The sequence below is a fragment of the Acomys minous genome (assembly GCF_964271855.1).
Source record: "Acomys minous genome assembly, chromosome: 19".
In the NCBI taxonomy this organism is placed as follows: Eukaryota; Metazoa; Chordata; class Mammalia; order Rodentia; family Muridae; genus Acomys; species Acomys minous.
The window spans coordinates 36,874,958-36,896,518 of NC_140499.1; the positions used below are offsets into that span (position 1 = coordinate 36,874,958).

At 39.3% G+C, this 21,561-nt stretch overlaps 1 pseudogene across 1 annotated transcript; it reads right to left on the reverse strand.

The window, feature by feature from the left end:
- Positions 1 to 16,369: 16,369 nt before the first annotated feature.
- On the reverse strand, positions 16,370 to 19,126 carry LOC311590195 (elongation factor 2-like; annotated as a pseudogene). Its single transcript has one exon. The product of its transcript is annotated as an elongation factor 2-like (transcript).
- Between the last annotated feature and the right edge of the window lie 2,435 nt (positions 19,127 to 21,561).

A 21,561-nucleotide genomic window follows, 5' to 3' on the forward strand; every position in this document is an offset into this window, starting at 1 on the left:
TTATATAATGAATATACACTAATTGTAGAAGAATTTTAATTCACAACTTGGCTGCTTTGGCAAGATGACACATAGAGGGCTTAGTCTGTGTAATCTGGCTGGAACACAGAGATTCCTTTAGTCCCAGGAGACAGAGGCAAACAGATCTCTGAGTTCAAGGCCAGCCTAGTATATAGCAAGTTTCAGGAAAAGAAAAGTTTATGCTCAGGCATGGTGATACACACCTTTATTTTTTTTTAATTTATTAAATATTTGTTTATTTTATACATATACACATATATACAATAAACTACCTCTAGCAAGAAGAGCCATGAGACAATCAGGAATTATGTAAATGTTACATTCATAGTGTTTTGGCCATTTGTATTTGACAGCCTTGAAGAAACATCTTTTCTATCGTGGTGAGTCTAAAATTCTGAATGTAAATCACTCTCTAGGTACACACCTTTAATCCCAGCACTCAGGAGACAGAGGCATGCAGACCTCTTGAGTTCTACTCAGTTCTGTTCAGGCAGTTCGGTTGAGTCAGTGAGTTGAGAGGCAGTGCAGTGGGGTTGAGTTTGTGGCAGTTCAGTTTGTGGAATTCAGAGGCAGTCTTTACTGGGGGTGTTTTATAAAGAAAGGTTGAATAAAGAACAAGCTGAACACAGGAGAAACCAGAATGAAGCAAAGAATGAAAGGAAGCAAAAAGAGTAGAACAGATTGCTAGAGTTAGGTTGAGGCCAAACAGTAATTCAGCGAGAAGCTAACAGAAGCCAGATTGAGACAGTTTGCTGCCTGAACAATCACCAATATTTTATATAACTCATCTTCCCATTTGGGAAGCTGCTTACCTGCCCTCCTGTATACTCTGATAATTCATTTTATTCTCAAGTCTCTGATGAGGCTGAAGACCAGGTCGTATAGTTTTACAATGAAGCTTATTTATTTAGGGGTTAAGATGTTTTTAAGTCTAGATAGATGTTTTAAGTTCATAATGATGAGATATGGTAGATATTTATTTACATTCAGAATTTTATACTCACCAAGATAGGAAAGATGTTTTCTTCAAGACTGTCAAATACAAACAGCCAAAACGCTAAGGATGTAACCTTTATATAATTCCTGATTGTGTCATGGTTCTTCTCTCTAGGGGTGTTACTCTCAGAAATCATTGCTGAGACTACAGTGACAATTCTTGTGTTGAATTCCCCCACCACCACCATTGCCTCCAATTCCTACAGATCCTGTTTCAGTAGTTGAACCTTCCTTCTCAGGGCCTCATACCCTCTCTGACAGTCTCCCACAAGCAACGGTTGCAATCAGTTCCCATCAGCCCTTTCTGATGTTCTGCATGATCCCCAGTTTAGACACTGGACAGCACTGGCTTATCTCATCTGACAGGGTAAGAGGGAGACGTGGTAGAATAGAGTAAATATTAGTTTCTTAGCAAAATAAATGGAAGTGGAAAGGTAGTGGGACTTTCCATTATGTGCATTACTTACTTTCTTATAGTATTCTTACTCAAATCTAGAATGTTCTTTATTTAGTCCTTTCCCAAGAGGAGTGTATATTGCCCACTACCTTAATGTTGGATATTTCATGTAAATAAATACCTTGGACTTATCTCATTAAAGCCCATTTAACTTTCAAGACCTGTGTTTCTGACAAATGTCTTGTCCCATTAGCTTCCCAATGAAAATCACTATCAAAAAATTATTTCTCAATAATTTCTGTGGCTAAATATTATTTTCCTTCCTCATGGGGGGTGTGATTAATACATGTAATATAGGAGGAGGCAAGGAAATAAATCAACATTAAATTGGACCAAAATCTCATTTAAGAAATAGAAGAAAAAATGTTATTGGAATATTTCTTCATAATAAAGCCAAAATTATAAAAATACAATAAAATGTAATCTAATAGTTAACCAAACTTAGCTTATAATTGCAAATTTATTAAAAGCATAGAAAAGAGTAATTTTTGTGTAAATCACTGGAAATTTTATATTATTGTATGAATGTTACATTGTGTTCTGTTAAAAATATTATGGTTAAAAATGCTAGGGTTAAAATGGTGGGATTGGGAACATTAAGGAAGACAAATAAGAGTGGGTGTCCCTGGGCATAGGATAGAGGTATCCTCAAGTATGTTGACACAATAAGAGTAAGCACAGGCTCTGGGCAAAATACAAAGCCTGTCTGTGAGGGCTCTGGCCAGCTGGTATACCTGTGAGGAGCAGATGCCAGGCTCTGCTGACCTTTCTCCTAGTAAATATCCCAACATTATGGGTATTTAAATTTTATGTGTATGTCTTCATTTGTTGTATCTAATTGTAACTGACTGAGTTGTGTGTAAGAATGGATTCTAAGAAAGCTTCCACCTGCTCTAGGAAGGAATCTATCCCAGAGATGGGCGAGGAAAAGGGGAGTTGAAAACCAAGCTGTATAAGTTCAGATGCTACAGGTAGCTCTTTGTCATTGACTCTCAGATCTGTCTGCCCTCATCTCTGGAGGGAGTATTTGATTTCCCATCTGCTGAAAGAATCCTTCAAATCAAATGTTGCAAACAACCCTCTTAAGCCATTGTATACTTTGGTACACAAATCATTTTCCTTTAAAACTCCTGTCCCCATTCCTGGTCATTCTCTTCCCCCTTCTGCAATTGGTAATGGTTCACTTGCTAATGAATTTAGTGAAATTTATTGTTCCAATCACGTCTTGTGGCCATTATATATTTCTGAATGTTGAAATATACTCATCAATATATTTGCAATAGATTGGCCTTGCAAGTATAAAATAACAGAAGCAGGAAAAGCCTGGTGACATGGGAAAATGGGAGAGGGGATATGTAGACTCTCCTGTTATAGGAAAATGCAAGTTAAATGATATTTGAAAGGAAACTAAATTTCTCATAGTTCATTTATTTTTTTAATACTTGAAGTACCCATGTAAACCTTTGAAAATAAATAGACAAATAAAAATGGTACCCTGTACACCAGAAAAACAGTAAAATCTAATGACCTTCCAATATACCTCAAAAAATAAAAACAGAACTCTTATTCTACATTATTAAATTCAATCATGCATTGAAAACCTTAATAAATTGTATGTGTGTGTATATATGTGAGCATGGGTTTTTCAGGTAACTATAGAAACATGTGTTTTAACACGGGTTCTGGGAATGGCTGTATCCCCATTTCCTGTCAAGCAACTACTATACCAAGAGAGCTATCGGTCTAGCCCAAAGCCTTGACTGATTCGTATGTGATATAAAGCTAAAATTCTAATAAAATATTGATACTAGTACTAACCAAAATATCTAGCTGTGTACAAAGTATGCTCTGATTATGGATGGGCTATTTCTAGTTAAAGCTGTCATTTGGGGGTGGGGGGTTTGTCAGTACTTACTTTCTTTCAAGTCCCTGTTAGAAATATATGTACACTTTAGTATTCTACAGAACTGTCTTGTTATCTCTGGACAGAAAACAAAACACATCATGGTTTATTGACCTATAGCTGCAGTTTTATCTTATGCTTCCGTGGGCTAACAAGGTCCGTTTGCGTACTCCTCACTGGGGGTCCTGCATGTGACTACAGTCTTATGTCTGATGGAACTACAACTATCTGAAATCATCAAGAATATGCACCCGTATGCTGAGTAACTGATGGAATGACCAATGGGAACCAATGCTGAGTAACTGATGGAATGACCAATGGGAACCACAGGTAGGGAGCACAGCATCTGTTCCCGAACATTCAGGTGGCACGGGTATCTCACAGAATGGGGATTGGTTGTGTTGATGAAGTACCCCAAGAATAAATACTCCAAAATATTTTTAAAAGAGCTGGAGACTACGATGACGGTACTGAAAGTTGCAAAGCATCACTGGCAGCATTATGCTGGCTAACATCAACAAATGCGGTTGAGATTTAAGAAGTCGAGGTGGACGTTAGCCCACAGCGTTTGAAGAAAAAACGCAGAACTATGAAAGGGCATGGTGTTGTTCTAAAGTTATCGTGTAATTCAAATGCTGATTTCTGTATCCCCGCCCCCCTCCATATCTGGTGCAAACCTTGTTCTGAGAATTTCCTGTCTGGATGTTATGTAAACTCTGCTACCCAATTGTCCCCTTGTATGCCAATAAAGCAGCTTACCAGCCAATAGATGAGCAAGAGAGAAAATAGGGCTGGACTTTCTGCCAGACAGGGGAGGAGGAGTTAGAAAAGAAAGTAAGAGATTCAGTAGAGGATTCAGCACAGGCTGGGGTGCCTGAGAGGTGAAGAAGATTCATCTGGAACAAAGAATTAAAAAGCAACTAACTTGGGGATTTTGGCAAAGATGAAGTCAGAACAAGATAGAGGGTTAAGAACAGATTTAAGCTGCTCAAGATTGTATTTTAAAGTCTTATAAATAATATAAAAGAGTCTCAGTTATTTGTGTGATAGCAGAATTAAGAGAGAAACTAAGGAACAAACACAGTTTTGCAAAAATAACTTCAACTTCACGGGAATGGTAAGTGCTCTTGTTAACACTTTTAAACATATTTTCTACCATGCCTCCCAAGATTCCTTCAGAAGCCAGAGTTCCCCATGAGGTGTTTATTTAAGGTCTGCTTCCCCTATACAATCACTTGTTCAGTCAAAATAACATCTTCATGCTGTGGCTTAGAGCCACGTTTTTGCATAGAAAGCTTAAAATCATGAGTTAAACTGTTAATAATTGCTGGCCTCATATCTAATTCTGGTAAAATGTTTGTCATCAAATTGTATACTTTTATGGTAATGACTCAAAATAATTAAATGAAGACACTTGAGATACTTAGAAAATGTACCACAAACAGCAAATGATTACTTAAATGTCATGTAATAAACTCAAAGAGCAATAAATAATGCCTCATTTCATCTTCATAATAACTATGTAAGTTAGGTATAGTAGAATTATATTCAAGGTGAGGTAATGCTTGGAAAAAGCAAAGAGTTTGGAAACAAATTGCTTTGTCTCCAGGAAAAGAGAGAGCTTGGGTTTGCTCCCAGATACATATAAGACTCAGTGTTTACTCTAGAGAAATTGCCTCTTGGGCTAATAAAACCTATCTCCTTTCCCAAGAAAACAAAATTTTCTTGAGCTTCATTTTCTTCTAATGCTTCATAAATATTTATGTGAGAGTAATAAGTGGAGACAAATACAAATAACTGTTTGCTTTCAACAATATAAATGAGTAAATAAATAAATGTAAATAGTTGTTTATTTATTTATAAAAACTTCCCTTCACTGAAGACACAGTGGGGTACATAGGGGATATTGTTCATATATATATATAGACATGTTTGTATTTTAAAACACACCTTATTAGTTACTTTTCTCATTACTATGACAAAGTATACAATAATAAGCAATTTAAGGGAAAGAAGGTTCATATAGGATTTTAGTTTCCAGGAATCCAGTTTTATGATGGGAGAAGCCATGATGGCAAAAACATGAGATTGCTGATAGCATTTTATCTATAGTCAGGAAACAGATTGAACACTAAGTGTAGCTGGCCTGTAAGATCTTGCTCCTTCCCAATTCCTCTAGTGAGGCTGTACTTCCTCAAAATTCTACAACCTTCTAGAATAGAGCTGGCAGCTGGGGACCAAGTATTCAAATGCACGAACTTTATGGGGCATTCTACATCCACACCACAGTGCACACCTTAAGGAAGCTGACATTCGGATTTAAGTCTGCCAAACCTCCTGAATCACTTCTATAGGAATGGCTCCATACTAACAATATAAAGGGCAAATGAAAGAAATGCATACAATGATATTTGTTCAGAATCTCTATCTCTACCTATAAGAGCATTTCATTCTATTACTGATCCACACATGAATTACTGATGACAACATCTCCTGTAGTTTACTCTCCTCTCATCCTTAGTTTGTATGATTTATGTGCAGCTGAAAAAAGCTTCACTCCTAGGTGTGAAATATGATCTAGAACCTTCCAAACAATGACTGTTCCATGGTTAGAATAATTATAGTTAATCATGTGACAAAACCCAAACAGTCAGTCTTTTTAAGTACTTGTGTCAAACATGTTTTAGGTGAAAGACACTTATTCAAACCAGAAATGCTGAATGATAACCATCTGTGATTCCCAGCATTCAAAAGACTAAGGTATATGGACCACAAGACTGGAGACACAGACTGAAGCCATCTGTGTGTGTGTGTGTGTGTGTGTGTGTGTGTGTGCAGCAAGAATTTGTCTGAACTTAAAGAGTGAGACAAGAAGAGGGAGAAAGAGAGAGGAGGAACTGAGAGAATGGAAGAGAAGGAAGAAAAAAGATAAGAGGAGAGGAGAGAAGAGAAGAGAACAGAAGAAAAGAGAAGACAAAAGAAGAGAAGACAAGAGAAGAGAAAAGATGAAGGTACTGAAAGACAGTGCATTTGTGTCTGTGTCTGTGTTCCTTAGCTCTTTCCACCTGAGAGCCCTAGGATGATTTATCTCCAATAGCAAAGGGCACCTCTAGCACTTAAACCTTGATTTGTGCAAGCACTGTCTACTTAAGGAAAGCATAAGTCCCTAGAGAAAAGATTCTAGCCAAAGTTGGGTCAGAAAAATTACAAGATGAGGCCAGAATATTTTGTTAGATCTAAACAGTTAAAGCATCTATTAAAAAATGGGAAAATGCCAAGAAAACACAGTAAAAGTACCTTAAGGGAACCTACAGACCAAATATGAAATTTTAAGATCAAAGAAAATGAGAAATTGGACCATAACCATTAATTAAAATCTTCCTTTATATGTGCCAATATAAATAAATGAGTAAATTAAAATTTTGATGAGGAATTCTTACCTGCTTAAATTGAAAATAGACCATCCAGGAAATCTTAATTACAAATAGAACAAAAAATAGATTATCAAAAATTTTCTCATCAATACTAAGTTCAACTTGAAAAAGACAAGGAAATATAAATGCTTTGTCATACTTCCTTTCAAGTTGCATAACCTAAATCCACCTGAAAGAAGAGGCCAATATGTGCATAAATACTTTCCCAAGTAGAACATTATGATAGGCAGATTTGGGCCCAGGGGTTCCGCTCAAACTAAGGCACCAGCCAAGGACAATACAGGCAGTAAACTTTAAACCCCTACCCAGATCTAGCCAATGGGCAGAGCATTCTCCACAGTTGAGTGGAGAGTAGGATATGACTTTCCCACGTTCTCTGGTGCCTCACATTTGACCATGTCCCCTGGAGGGGGAGACCTGGTGGCACTCAGAGGAAGGACAGCAGGTTACCAAGAAGAGACTTGATACCCTATAAGCATATACAGGGGGAGGTAATCCCCCTCAGGAACAGTCATAAGGGAGGGGAATAAGGGGAAAATGGGAGGGAGGGAAGAATGGGAGGATACAAGGGATGGGATAACCATTGAGATGTAACAAGAATAAATTAATAAAAAAAAGAAAAAAGAAAAAACATATTTCTATAATCTTCAACAAAGATAGGGCTGCCCAAGTTCTTAAACGCTAGAGAAACAGTACATAAATGCCATGTGGGATTCAAGACTAGATATGTCTTTAGTAAATAACAATGTAGAACCTGTGAGCTAAATTTGAAAGGAATTAAGATTAACTAGTAGGGATTTATAAACCCCAATTTTCTCAATACTTGTGATATTACAATTATGCAGGAAAGATTTGTTTATTTATTTATATTTTAAGTAGTCATTCTGAGTTTCCCAGGCTGACCTAGGACTCTCAAATCAATATATATTTGTGTGTGTGTGTGTGTGTGTGTGTGTGTGTGTGTGTGTGTAATATTCCAAATCTACCAGACTGTCTTCTCATTTTATAATTACATAATATTGAGTCACATTACCAATGTTTCCATAAATGCAGATGATGCTTGACCTTAAAATAACCTCCTGAAGCGTTCAAAGCTTATATTTCATTAATAGAGTCTTTTTATTATATATTTCAGCAATAATTTGATTGCTTCTACTTCAAGTGGAACTATTGGAGGAATCAACACTGAACTTCCATAACTGATGTCTTAGTTTTTCCCTGAGTTAGCATTTTTCATGGCTTGACATAACACTGAATAATATTCTAACTCAAGTCAGAGATCATGATGTGTCCATGAAACAGAGGTCAGATTTATCTAAGAAGCAGGCACTATTATTTAAAATAAGCATGTGATGAGTATTACTTTACTTTATATATTCATCAGACTATGTGAATAAATGACACATTATTTTATCTGAGATAACATTGAGTTCTTATCCTTTTTCAATGGAATTTTATATTGTATTTGAATTTATTTGGTATATCCCAAACCAATTATTATGAATGTTGACAGACTATCTTTCATAACCTCAACTCATAGCTGATTTTAGGCATCAGTTCAAACAAATGACTGTGAAAAATACATGTAAATAATGCTATTTTCCTTAGAGAATTGTTATATCTACAGTTATTATACAGGTTATATAATATCCCAAATCTACCAGACTTACTGTCTTCTCACTTTATAATTACATAATATTGAGTCACATTTAATGAGAATCTTTACAAACACACACACACATGCACACACATGCACACACACATGGAACAAGTTGATAAGGAAAAAGAATAAATATGAAAAAGAAAGGTAAGCATATAAGAATTCAGTATTTTACATCAGGTGAGCCAGTCCCCAACTGTCTCCCTGGGGCCACCTTGGAGAATTGCAAGCTTGCCAATTTTCACAACTTGCTCTTCTTTCTCCCATGCTCATCCCCTTTCAATATTGGCCATCTCATCACAATGGTGTAATGTGTTACGTCTACCTGTGCTTCTGCATACTGTCCCCACATCCTCTATCACTGTGGGAAATTATCATTTATTTGTGTCAAACCTACTAGTACATCAGTCCTATACTAAAGGAAATATTTTCTATGCCCTAACCTTCATAGTAAATATAACATCTAGAATATATTGGGAACTTGAAAAGGAATCCTTGGTAACTCACAGAACTAAGTGTCAAAATGTACTGCCTGCCATGTTACATCCATTTTAACAGCCTTTTATGGAAATACTTTTATGGAAATACTATGGAAATACTATAGCTCCATTCAACCTGAAAATTTACACTGTGCATTGTCTCTCTTTGACCAATATGCTCTACACTTTTGTGTATTTTCCCTCAACATGAGCTTTATTCATTGTGTGCTCTGTCTTGCTGTAAGAATATATGGCATAGATTTCTTCCAGTAAGGAAAATTGTACGACATCCTTGTGCCCTGGACAGTTTCTCTGAAGGGAAGCTTTCATCCACATAAAGTGTTAAATCATATTTCATGATTGATTTCTATGAATTACTTACTTTAATTTAGCTCTATATTCATTATTGCTAACTTAATTTTTCTATTTTAAAAAAAGGTGTTTTAATAAGTTCTGGCAGCAATGTGGGTCTTTGGCATTATATCCACTATAATGATCAGATAAGTTATCTTTTCCAACCAAACCCTAGGCGTTACTTTATCATCAAAAACCTCTTTTATGCCACCCTAACACATACATCATCAGCACATTGCTGGGGTGATATTTTAAGAACTCTGTATTCAATTGCTAATTTCTGTGTCTAGAGATGTAGTTTCAGTCCAGACTTTGACATCATAAAGTAGGAAGCATATCCTGTGTTAGTATATTGTAAACATTGTCCTCCATAACCTTCTGAGTATCAGATAAAGAGCTGAACAACCAATAGCTGGGCTGGTGAGTTAAGGTGAGACTTCCTGTTCCATTGGGGAGCAGGAAGTCCCAGCTGGGGACCAGAGGGAAAGGAGAGTCACCAGCAAGACACAGATGAAGAAGGAGGTGCCAAGGTGAGACTAAGATGACAAGTAACAGGCTGTATTGCTGAGAAGTAGGCTAGGCCATTATTGTCATGTTAGAACAGCTTAATTCTGCCCAGCTATAGCGCCTGAAGCTTTTAGTAAAGGTCTCCATGTCATTATTCAGACCCAGGGTACACACAGAAAAGCCATTCATTTCAGAACACACACATCATATGTCTTCCATGAGCATAGTACTTTCTATCAACTCCACTAAATATAGTAATAAAATTAAAAGTAAAAAATTTACTCCATCGACCTTGACTCTTTCAAATGAACCATAAAGATTTGATTTGATGCCTATTTCCTGTGCCCTAACATCTAAGAATGTTTACATGAATAAAAAAATGACCTTTGATGGCCCTAGAAATATTGATGATTTTGGAAATTAATTTCTAAACCTGAATGGTAGAGGAACATGTTCTTTCCTAGAATAATGAAATAAACTGCAAGTAGAAACCTTAGGTTTTAAAGCAGGAGTGTTCTTGATTAGAAAAACAATTATATGAGCATGAAATTTTAAGATGCATTTTGAGTTTTACACTGATTGTTAAAGCAGAAACCATTTATGGACAGAGAAACAAGAAGAACTGGCGAAATTGAGTTGTATGTTTAGACTACATGGGGCACTATAGTTAGTCTATTTTTCTTTGTGTTTAATGTTGTTAGTTCATGAAATAACAAATAAAATTCTGTTCAACACGTTCACTTTCTAAGCAACTTTGAATCTTTTAAAAAGAATCACAATCTTAATTAAGACTTAATGTATGTTTTGTCAGAAACAGTAAATGTTTTTTCATAAGTGAAGCCATTCTTAAATTCTCAGCCTAACTGGTTAAGAATGAAGGGTTTGTAAGTGAACAATGTATGCATTTTTTTTCCTTGAGGCCATGGATGATTCAAGATGAAATACATAATGAAAGAAATTGTCGTACATGCTGCAATTTCTCATTTAAAAAGGTTTAGTTATACATTAAATTATGCCAAAGATATTTTTTATATTGCACAAACCCTTACTTATAAAGGAAACATGTCTGGTAAGTGCTCGGTGGTACAGTGTTTACCAAATATTGTCTAAGGCCTTAGATCTGATCTTCAACAGAATTTCCCCCCCCCCCAAAAAAAATTACAATAGAACCAACAAATTCCTGTTGTGTGGATGTGACAACTGGCAGGGTGTTGGAGCACAATACTATGTGATGTTGTGTGAGCACTCTTACTGTGCAGCTCACTGATATCTACACTATGGATTGTTTAATGAAATATTTCTCAGATGATGATTCTGTTACTAAGCAACTGAACTGTATATACATATGAAAGGCCCATGTCAAATATGAAATCCCTCCCCAACAAGTAGAAGTGCTGTATGTTGCAAGAAACTAATAAACCAATAAATGAATAAGAAAGTTACTACTCTGTTTTATTTTTCTTCCTGAGATTCTGTTGAAACTCATTTAAGCATTTGTGTTGTTGTTTAAACACATTTCTTTTTCAGTTTTAATATAGCTAAGAGGCTCATTTTAAAAAGCTAGCAGTCAGAGAGGCCAAGGGCAATAACTCTTCTAAGAGAGGATGCCTTTTATACCATCTTTGGATACAATGTAAATCTCAGAGGGAATCGAAAGTTGTTTAGATGAATTTACTACATACTGAAGTAGCCATGATACTTTTAGTCATAAATTAGGCTGACTTAAAAGAACTCAGAAGAACATGCCAAAATTGGTTACAGAACTAAAGAGTCTGAACTTTTTTTTTTTTTTTGCTTTTGCTTTTAAGGAAGTAGTTCTTTATAGGTTCCAACAAAGTTCATAGTTTGCCTTCTTGATACACTATCTTGGAGCCCAGACACTGAAAGAAAACATAGAACTATGATTAGAGAGTTCTGCCAAGTTTCCTTACAAAGGCTCATTGGGAGGAAAAGTGAGTATGAAATGCCCTCTTTAAGTAAGGAAACATGAGGAATGAATAATTCTATATTAGCAAGTTTTAGGATAATATAAGACCTCCTATTCTAAGTGCTTGTTACAGAATCCTTTCTATTGGGATTATATTAAGATATATTAGTATCTCAGTTTTGTTTCTTATTTCTCTGATAAAATTCCCTGATTAAGAGCAACTTATGGGAGCAAGGGTTTGTTCTGGATCACAGCTGTGGAGCCACAGGTTGTGGTTCCAAACTCCACAATCAGAGTTTGGAACAAAGTGATGGTGCTTGCTGCTCCCCAGTGCCTAGTCTCCATTGATACACTTCATCATCATCTCGCTATGGCAAATTTAAGGTAAGAATCATAATAAACTTTAAATAGAACTAAATATAAGACATAAGTCATAAATATGCTCACCAAATTTGTCAGCTAATTGGAAAACGACTATGTTGTTATAAAATAAATATCTATTTGCTATATCATCTATGAACACTGTCCTTGCCCATCTCTACGCATTGTCTCTGTAAAGAGCTGTATAATAAGGGAAGACACTCCAAGCTTTTGGTTATTCCACTTACAAATGGATGTGCTGTCTTCTTAGCGATGTCGGTTTCTAGAGAGAGAAAGAAGATGTTGTGTTGGATGAGTCCAGAGGTAGGAAGGAACTTGGAAGGGAAGTAGGAACAGTTAATTATGATCAGACTATACAATAAAGCAATGTTTTCTATAGAAAGCTTGGAAACTCTGCTAAAGTACTTCTACATACAAAGTAAGTATAGAACAGACCTTGAGGCACAGCTTCCTTTTTTAATGTTAAGAAAATTGGGGTTCAGGAAGATTAAACTCTGAGTTGATATAGCAATTGAACTGATATAAAGTGTGTACTATAAGATTTGTTTTTGATGTCACACTTCCCTAGCCCTTTTAATAACACATTCAAAACTTCTTTATGGTAAGTGTGTTTTAATAGTCTAGCCTTAAGAATTGTGTGATTGATTTTCCATGACTAATATTTTTCAAGATATCATATAGCACTTTATTTTATACATAGCAATGTAATTTACATATTAAATAACACTATAATGAAATGATTTGGTCTAGTTTTTAACAGAAGAAAGAGGGGAAATTTTTCAGTTTATAAAACTCCTCTACCTAGAACAAGTTTTTAAAAATAACTTTTTAAAGTAACTCAGAAAAACAAATGTACTTAATGATTTGTCATGTCCAACTCCTGTTGCATTGATGGTCAATAAAGAAACCGTGACAAAGTCATGAGTTGATGTTGAGTAAATTCTCTTCTGAGAATTACTGGTTGTTGTTCAAATGCATATTTATAATTATATGCTATAAAAACACTTGAAATCTAAAGATTTTCTAATTAACACATGTGATCTGTATGTTATCTGTAAATAATTGACCAACTAAATGTATGAGGGTTGTAATAGTGAGGTCTCAGAGGGAAGCTCAGAGGTAGGATGCTTTCTAACCATGCACAAAGCCCTGAATCTTACTGTACTAGTACAGAAAGAAAAGGTTATTTTTCCATAGTCAATGTTACTTTTTGAAGAAAATGCTATATACCATGAGTCGGCCTTTGTAAAGTTAAGCAAGCCTTCACATTTGGGAATTTCAGTGGAAGGGAACATAAGGTTTTTTGGTATTGAAATATGTATCCTCTCCCTCTCATTTTCCCATTGCCACCCTCCCTTCCTCTTCTACTTACTCCCCTCCCCTAGACCTCTGGAAACAGCCTATCATGTCTCATCAGGACAGTCTGCATCACTTTCCACTGTGTGCCCACTAAGTCATTTTGCCAAGGGGCAGTGACCAAATAGTGAGCACCTGAGTACATGCCAGAGGTTCAGCAGCAGCCCCCCCCCCCCGCCACGTTTCCCCAATGCGGAGAATCAGGAGTTCATTGGCTACATCAGAAAAAGGCGTCTTGGTTCTCTCTATGCATTGTCCTTGACTGGTACATCAGTGTGACAATTCTTATTTAATTTCTCATTTATTTACACTTAGTGCCTTTATTTACATATATATTGGTCTTTGTTCAGAATTCTATAGTCTTTGGCTTTAAGAATTTATGACATTGTTTACAACCTAGAAGTTATATTCCAGAGGCCAAAACAAATAAAATTATTCCTAAGGCCCTTTGGAAATTGTTAAAATAATTTAATGGTAATTTGCACAGTGTTTCTATGACAGTAAATATGAAAATGGCAAGAATAAAATTTTTACAATTTGATTCTTTTTAGTTTCCCCCTTAGTCCCTGTCCTAGCATTTAAACATCTTTGGAACTCATGCATTTATATGTCAACTGGAAGGAAACTCTGTTTTTGCTAAACTTTTCCAGCTTTTTTCCGGCTTCTATCTTTATTGACCAGCCGTGGTCCTGTCATCTCCAACATTCCACTTCTCTCTCCATTGCTTCCCACACACAGCTTTGCTCCTTGTCCTTTGAGAGCCTCTCCGCAGGCGCTCCGGCCTTGCCGCACATTCCTGGCATCACGTGTTCTCCATCATCACCACCTCAGTTCTTCAACTTTGAAGCTTCTGGAACCAATCCATTGTGGACAACGCGGCTGAGTTCGGCTGCCAGTTCAAGATATGGTTTAGCCTGCTTGGATCAGAGCTATACCATGTGCATAGCAAGAGGTTTGCCTTTAATGGCACTAATCTCATTAACAGTTACAGCTGCTTTCTTGTCTGCAATGTTTGTCCAGAACGGTAAGCCTGCCTACATACCGTTCCACTATCACACAAATTAATCCATTATCTTTAAATGCAACTCCACTCAAGTCCTCAGGACATGGATGAATGAAGCCAGTTCCTTCATCAAAATACCACATACTGACCTGAACCCGGTTCCAGATAGAGTCCTAGTTGTCCTCCAAGCCCCAGGAGCTCCGCCTCCACTGTCCACATTTTTTTTAAAGATTTTTTTAAAAGATTTTTTTCTCCTTTATTAATTTATTCTTGTTACATCTCAATGGTTATCCCATCCCTTGTATCCTCCCATTCTTCCCTCCCTCCCATTTTCCCCTTATTCCCCTCCCCTATGACTGTTCCTGAGGGGGATTACCTCCCCCTGTATATGCTTATAGGGTATCAAGTCTCTTCTTGGTAACCTGCTGTCCTTCCTCTGAGTGCCACCAGGTCTCCCCCTCCAGGGGACATGGTCAAAGGTGAGGCACCAGAGTATGTGAGAAAGTAATATCCCACTCTCTACTCTACTGTGGAGAGTGTTCAGTCCATTGTCTAGATCTGGGTCCACATTTCTCCAGGCAATACTGTCTTCCAAGTTCCCATTAGAAGAACACATTAAGTTCTGCATCCCACATTCAATGGCTTTTCCAGCCCAGAGCTTTAAAATTCTTCACATTCTTCCAAGGAAACGGCCCAGCCGAAGGCCTCAAGTCAGAATATGATAGCAATGGCCTTGCTTCTGTCTTTTCTTTTCCTCGTCGTCTGTCTGTTTCTTTTCCTTCTCTTTAATGAAACATTCCAACAAAAGGAACCACCCATCCTCCAATTGTGCTGCTGTTTACATGAGCAGATCACATGGGGAGCCCTCTGCCCAAGCTGTTAACAGGACAGCCAAGAAGCTGAAGCAAGTGAAGCCAGCTTGCAGTTATAGTCAACCTCAAGGATTCTTGCCTGCAACTGGAGACTGCTAAGCACTGACATTCCATGATCAGGTCATCTTCAGGGTTTTGCCCTTGGTTTACTGAAGGTTTCTGGGTTACTGCATATCGCCCCTAACCGCCCCCCCCCCACTCTGAAGTGTTTGGAGCTCTTCCTTTGGCTTTTTCTTTCTCCATTCTTTTAGGTTATGAAATTTGGATGAACAAATTTCACATATCCGCAGCTAAAGCCAATCACATGCATTGTTCCTATGTTTCCTATAAGGTGAGTTTTGTTATGTAACAAGAAGAATGCTGTTTTCAGCCTTGTTTGTCTAGAGTTGTGTTTCTCAGTCATTTCTTTAAGGACAAACAAATGATTAAGTTGGAAGAGAGAGAGAGAGAGAGAGAGAGAGAGAGAGAGAGAGAGAGAGAAAGAAAGGACAGGGTTGGGGGGGTGGGGAGAAAGGGTTTATTTAGCTCACATTTTCAAGTTGCAGTTCCTCATTCAAGAAAAGTCCCAGTGGTAGGAGCTGGAGGGAGCTTGTCACATTACAGCTGTAGTCAGAAGATATGGGAACCTATGCATGGTAGTACTCAACTAGCTTTCTCCACTTTTTTATAGTTCAAGATCCTTTCCCACTTTTATTCAGGCCAAGATTCCACATGGGAATTCCCATATCAATTAATGTAATGAAGAGAATCCTTCACAGGCATGCTCAGGGGTCTTTCAGGTGACTCGAAGTTTTGCAGAGTTAATAATTAGCATTCACCACCGCAGCTACAAATCATTAATGTGTTCCTCATCTATAATTTATATGACTATAAGGCCTCTCATGCCCTAAGGATAATTTTCTACAATACAAACAGAGTTCAACTATGACATAAATATTATTTAGAATAAAAACAAAATATCATTAATTTTTTTTCTTTTTTTTAAACCTCTGAATGAATTGATTTAGACTTTAGGATATCTATGTGTTTCCTTCTGAAAATGATAAAGAGCCATGCCCCACCCACCTCATGTCCTGCCAGTCCACTCCACAGGGGGAAAGGGAGGAATCACTTTGTTGCCTTGTAATTGTGAAATAAATAAAATTGGTGTCAAGTGTTAGTGCTGAGTGATGGCAGAGTGGCACAAGCAGACTCCAGAGTGGCACTATGGGGAAAGTCTCAAGGTGTATTCTGATAGACAGGCACTGTGCAGTATCCAGAAAGTTGTCCAGTGCAGGGATGCCCTCCTTCAGGCCTTTGCACTTGAAAGTCTCAGCCACAACTTAGTTGGGGTGGCTGCAGTTTTCAAATGAGTCCCCAGGCAGAATCTTCCAGTGTTAAATGCACACTCTGGGTGGTGGAGGATGGTGGAGAGGGGAGATGTCTAGCCACTAGTGTTGGAGCAGAGATTGGCTGTGAAACCAAATGACTCGTTGACAGGCAGGTATGCCTTGACCACAAACCTGAGGGTGCCAGCCACCTGGGACTCCTCGAACACATGGGCCTGGTTCCTGTTCAGGACACGGTAAATGCCACCCACCACTTTTTAGAGACACTGGATCTCCATCAGGTAGATAGTTTCCATAAGGTGGGTTTGTGTGGTCAACACACTCACATAGAGGCAGCCACAGGCTGTGGGGATGATCTGTCTGCTACCCCGGTGGATGGCATCATCATGCAGGGTCACATCATGAACATTAAAGCACACACCACACGTGTTCTCTTCACAAAGAACACCCTCTTTAGTGGCCCACTGGAAGCCGGCCACCACACCATCCTTGGTCTCATTCAGGTACTGCACACCCTTGGTGATGTCAGTGAGAGTGTTGGGGCAGCTACCATCAGGCCCAAAGCACCAACAGATATTGTGAGCTTCAGCAACATCCCAGTTGTTCTTTTCAGACAGGGAGCACACACATGCCTTGAGCTCCTAGCTTGCAGACGCTTCACGCTTGTCAGTGTCCTCATCCAGGCCATCAGCGAAGAGCCTGGCCGTCATGCACAGCCAGTTGCACTTGTTGGAGGATTTGGACAGACACAGCACATTTGACTCCTCACTTACTGTCTCCTAGTATGAGACAACAGCTTCTGATTCCTTGATGGGGATGCATGCATGATCTTCCACCAAGTCGTTGAGGCAGATCTCCAGGTGCAGCTCACCTGAGCCAGCAATGATGTGCTCCCCAGACTCCTCAATTGTGCATTGCTCCATGGGGTCGGATTTAGCCAGAGGCTTCAGCCTCTCCACCAGTTTCGGCAGGTTAGCTTGGTTCTTGGCCTCCACTACCACTCTGGTTGACAGGGCTGACATTAAACTTCATCCCTCTCGTATTGTGAGCATGCTAGAAGGTAGTCATGGTCCTGGTCTTCACAAGGAACTGGTCTACTCCTACAGGCCTACAATGTTCCTGCAAATTACATCCTCGATTGGCTCCATGTAGCAGCCGGCCTATCATCAGAATCATTCTCTGGATCGGGATCAGGTATAGGTTGTCTTCCTTCCTAGGCCTGTTGTTGTGTCCCATGACCTGGACCTTCAGGCCCCTGGATACCACCCCAGAGAACATTCTACTAAAGGCGTAGAAGCTGTCTTTGTTGAGGTCAGCACCATCTTGGAATTGTACATCATGAGAGGGCCTTAAAGATCACAGCTCTTAATGCCCAGGGTGGCCTCATCATCATGCGGTCCCTTGTAAAGCAGCTCACAAATGAACTTCCGTGCAGTGACGAAGGATGGCAAATGGATGGAGATCACCTGAAACAGGGCATCACCAAAAGGCAGGCAGACCTCCTTGTCCTTGTCCTCGCTGTCAAGCTTGATATCCAGCTTTCCGATCAGCTTGAGTGTCTCCTCTTTCCTGGAATTTATGGTGGCATCTAACACCTTGAAGATGGGGTCCCGGATGAGCTCACAGAAGGTCCTGGTCAATTTCTTCCCATCAGGAGTATTGGCCAACTTGCTGAACTTCCCATTGGTTGGGTCAAAGTACTTGTCTGCCCACAGCTACTTCATCATATCCTCCACTTTTACGGCCCGCTCAGCTGGCCTCAGCTGGCCCTAGCCCTTGGTGGCAAACTTGGCCACATCTGTGCAAACTGCTTTAGAGTGAATGCCTGGCCATGCAGTCCAGAGCCACAGCCTACTGTGCCCAAGGTGGCCTCAATCATGATACTGCCCATGGGCCCTCTCTCACCCTTGCCATAGGTGGAGATGGTGACGTTGACATTCTAGACAATTCCCTGGGAGGGCTGATAGAGCTCCTCAGATTCCAACTGCAGTCCAAGCAGGGCATGGTCTATCTTGTTCATTGTCAGCACAGGCTAGATGTGCTCAGCAATGGCCTGCCGCAGCACGGTCTCTGTCTGCTTGCCCATACCAGAAACGCAGCCCACCATCACCAGAGCTCCATCGGTGACATGCAGAGCAGCTGTCACCTCTGAGAAGAAATCCGCATGGTTTCGGGAGTCGATGAAGTTGACAAGGAAGCCAGGGCCATCTCTGGCGTAATGAAGTTCAGGTCCATCTCAGAGAGCTCATAGATAAGAGAGATGGCAGTGGACTTGATGGTGATGCAGCTCTCCTGCTTGTCCTTGCGCATGTCGGTAAGGCATGTGTCCCTGGCTCAGGCAGAGGTGATAATGCCTACCTTGCACACAGGGGATTCGGTCAGCGTAGACCTCCGATAGTCCACATGAGCGATGACTGACATGTTCCAGATGTTGGCGTTCTTGTACATGATGGCACATATCTGGCCTACTGTGGAAGTTCATCATGGTGGGGAATGTCCATGGATTCCCACAGGCACAGGCGAAGAGGAACACATACCAGTGATGGTGGTGGCTGTGGAGGAAGAGCAGTGTCATTACTTTTATTCTATACCATGATTGCTCTTTATTATTTCCTCCCTCCATTTTTTTTTCACAAAACAGTTCAGCTCTAAAGACATGAGGATAAAGCACGAGCCTGCAAAGATGTGGAGAAAGTCCTGTGCACCGCTTTGCTCTGTCTTGCATTGCTCCAGTCTAAGTGCGGTAGCAGGGTGTTCTTCCATGAAAAGAGCACAACATATCAAACCTGAACATACAAGGTCTACTCACACATGAAGGGTTCCCACACAGACAGCAATGGCAGCAGGAACAAGAGGCTGATCACACAAAGAGGCACTGACCAAATAAGGGAATGTATTTAACATAATGCCAGACTGCTTTCTTGTAGAAGAACACTGCACAACTGTAGAAAACAGATATTGATGGTCAATTAATGTTTAAATAACTGTGCCTTGTGGGGAAAAAAGGCCTCAAGGCTTTATGTGTGTGTGTGTGTGTGTGTGTGTGTGTGTGTGTGTGTGTGTGTGTGTGTATGACAATTTACAAAAGCTGTGAACCTGCAGCACACTGCCCAACCTGCAAGCAGAGCAACAGGTTGAACAACATTCTTTCCAGGTGGCTCACTTGCTCTAAACCTCTTCCAGGCAGCTCTCCTTATCTGTTCTTCTCCCAGGCACCTGGTCAGATCTCAGGATCGTTTTTTGCCAGTTGGCTTGTCTGGGAATGACTCTCAGTGGTCTTTGTTGATGTTATTTATGTAATCTTGGAAAGGAGAGCACTGGTAAATCTGATCAGTTTCTGAAACCTCCTGAGGCTCTTTTGAGTTGTTTACCTTCTAGTTTCCATGCAGGGTGAGGTGAAATGTTTCAATCTGGAGGAAACTACTACACAGCCTAAAGGTAAATGTAGGCTCAAGCTGACAAAATCACTACAAGGAAACACAAGGTAAAGATAGCACATTTAGTCAATGTTGCATTAAATTGAAACCGTAGTAACTAGGAGCCAGAAAGATAGCTGGCTCAGCAGCTAGAGGAACTTGCCCTCAAGCCACAGGGTGGAAGGAGAGAAGCAAATTCTACAAGTTGCCCACTGATTTCCACATGAGGGTGTGGCACATGCATGCCCACACATACACCCAAATAACAAATGAGAGAGTACAAAAGGGAACCAGGTGCTTCAGGAGTGTGAACACTACTAGGGAGTTACGCCACAAAGCAGGGTCTCCGATGATCCAAGGCACAAAATGGCTGCCTCTCAGTGGGAAGGGGAGACAGTAGCCAAGCAAACCAGGATGGCAGCATGAGTAAGGTGAACAAAACCAGTGCACATAGAGGTGAAAAGACAGCTGTGTGGCTGATTCGTGGGAAGGGGAAATAACTCTGAGAAACACAGCTCCAGAGTTAAGGAAAGGTCAGGGCCTTAGGAATTTTCCATTTGCCCAACAATAAGTAAATTGAATTTTAAAAAAGAACAGTACTCCTCTAAATTACCTTTTAAAAGCTAGACATTATAAAAAAAATTCTTCAATTTTTTTTAAAACAACTTACATTTCAAGTGGAGAATGAACTTCCTAGAACTTATTAAGAAAGCAGCCCAATTTTTTTTCTTTTTAAATTTTTTTAAAATTGAAAATAGATTCTTCTCTCCTACAATATATATCGACCACAATTTTTCCTCCTTCCACTCCTCCCAGCTTGGTCCCCCATCTTTCCTCTTTCCAAGACCCACTCTCCTCCATTTCCTTTCAGAAAAGCAAGAGACAGCAAACAAATATGACAAAAACACGACACGGTAAGTCAAGGCAAAAGCCCTCACATTGAGGCTGGACACAGTAACCCAATAGGAAGAAAAGAGTCCCAAGAGCAGGAATAATAGTAAGAGATGCACCGTTTTCATCAAAGAAGATGTACATGTGGTAAAATTATATGAAAAAATGCAAAGCTACATAATAACTGCTATTAGTGAAGTACAGGCTGAATGCTACAATGACACTCAGTAAACTCCCACTGGAACGGCTTAACATTTCAAACACCTTCCATATCCAAGTACCAGAGAGGAGCACATTCAGAGCTCTCCCACACCTCTCAGAGAAACATGAGATGACTCAGCTAGTTTGACAATGAGTTCAGCAAAAAATTGTTCGTAATACACCATCTCTTGAACTCCTCTACATTTACCCAAGAAATCTGAAAAGCTATGTCCAATCAAAGACACATAATATGTTCATGGCAGCTTCAGTTGAATACCCTACAACTAGACAAAGCTCACCGTCCTCAGCAGTGAACCAATCAAGCGCGATGTTGTCTTCGAACACAGATTTCCTTACCTATAGGAATATTAAAGT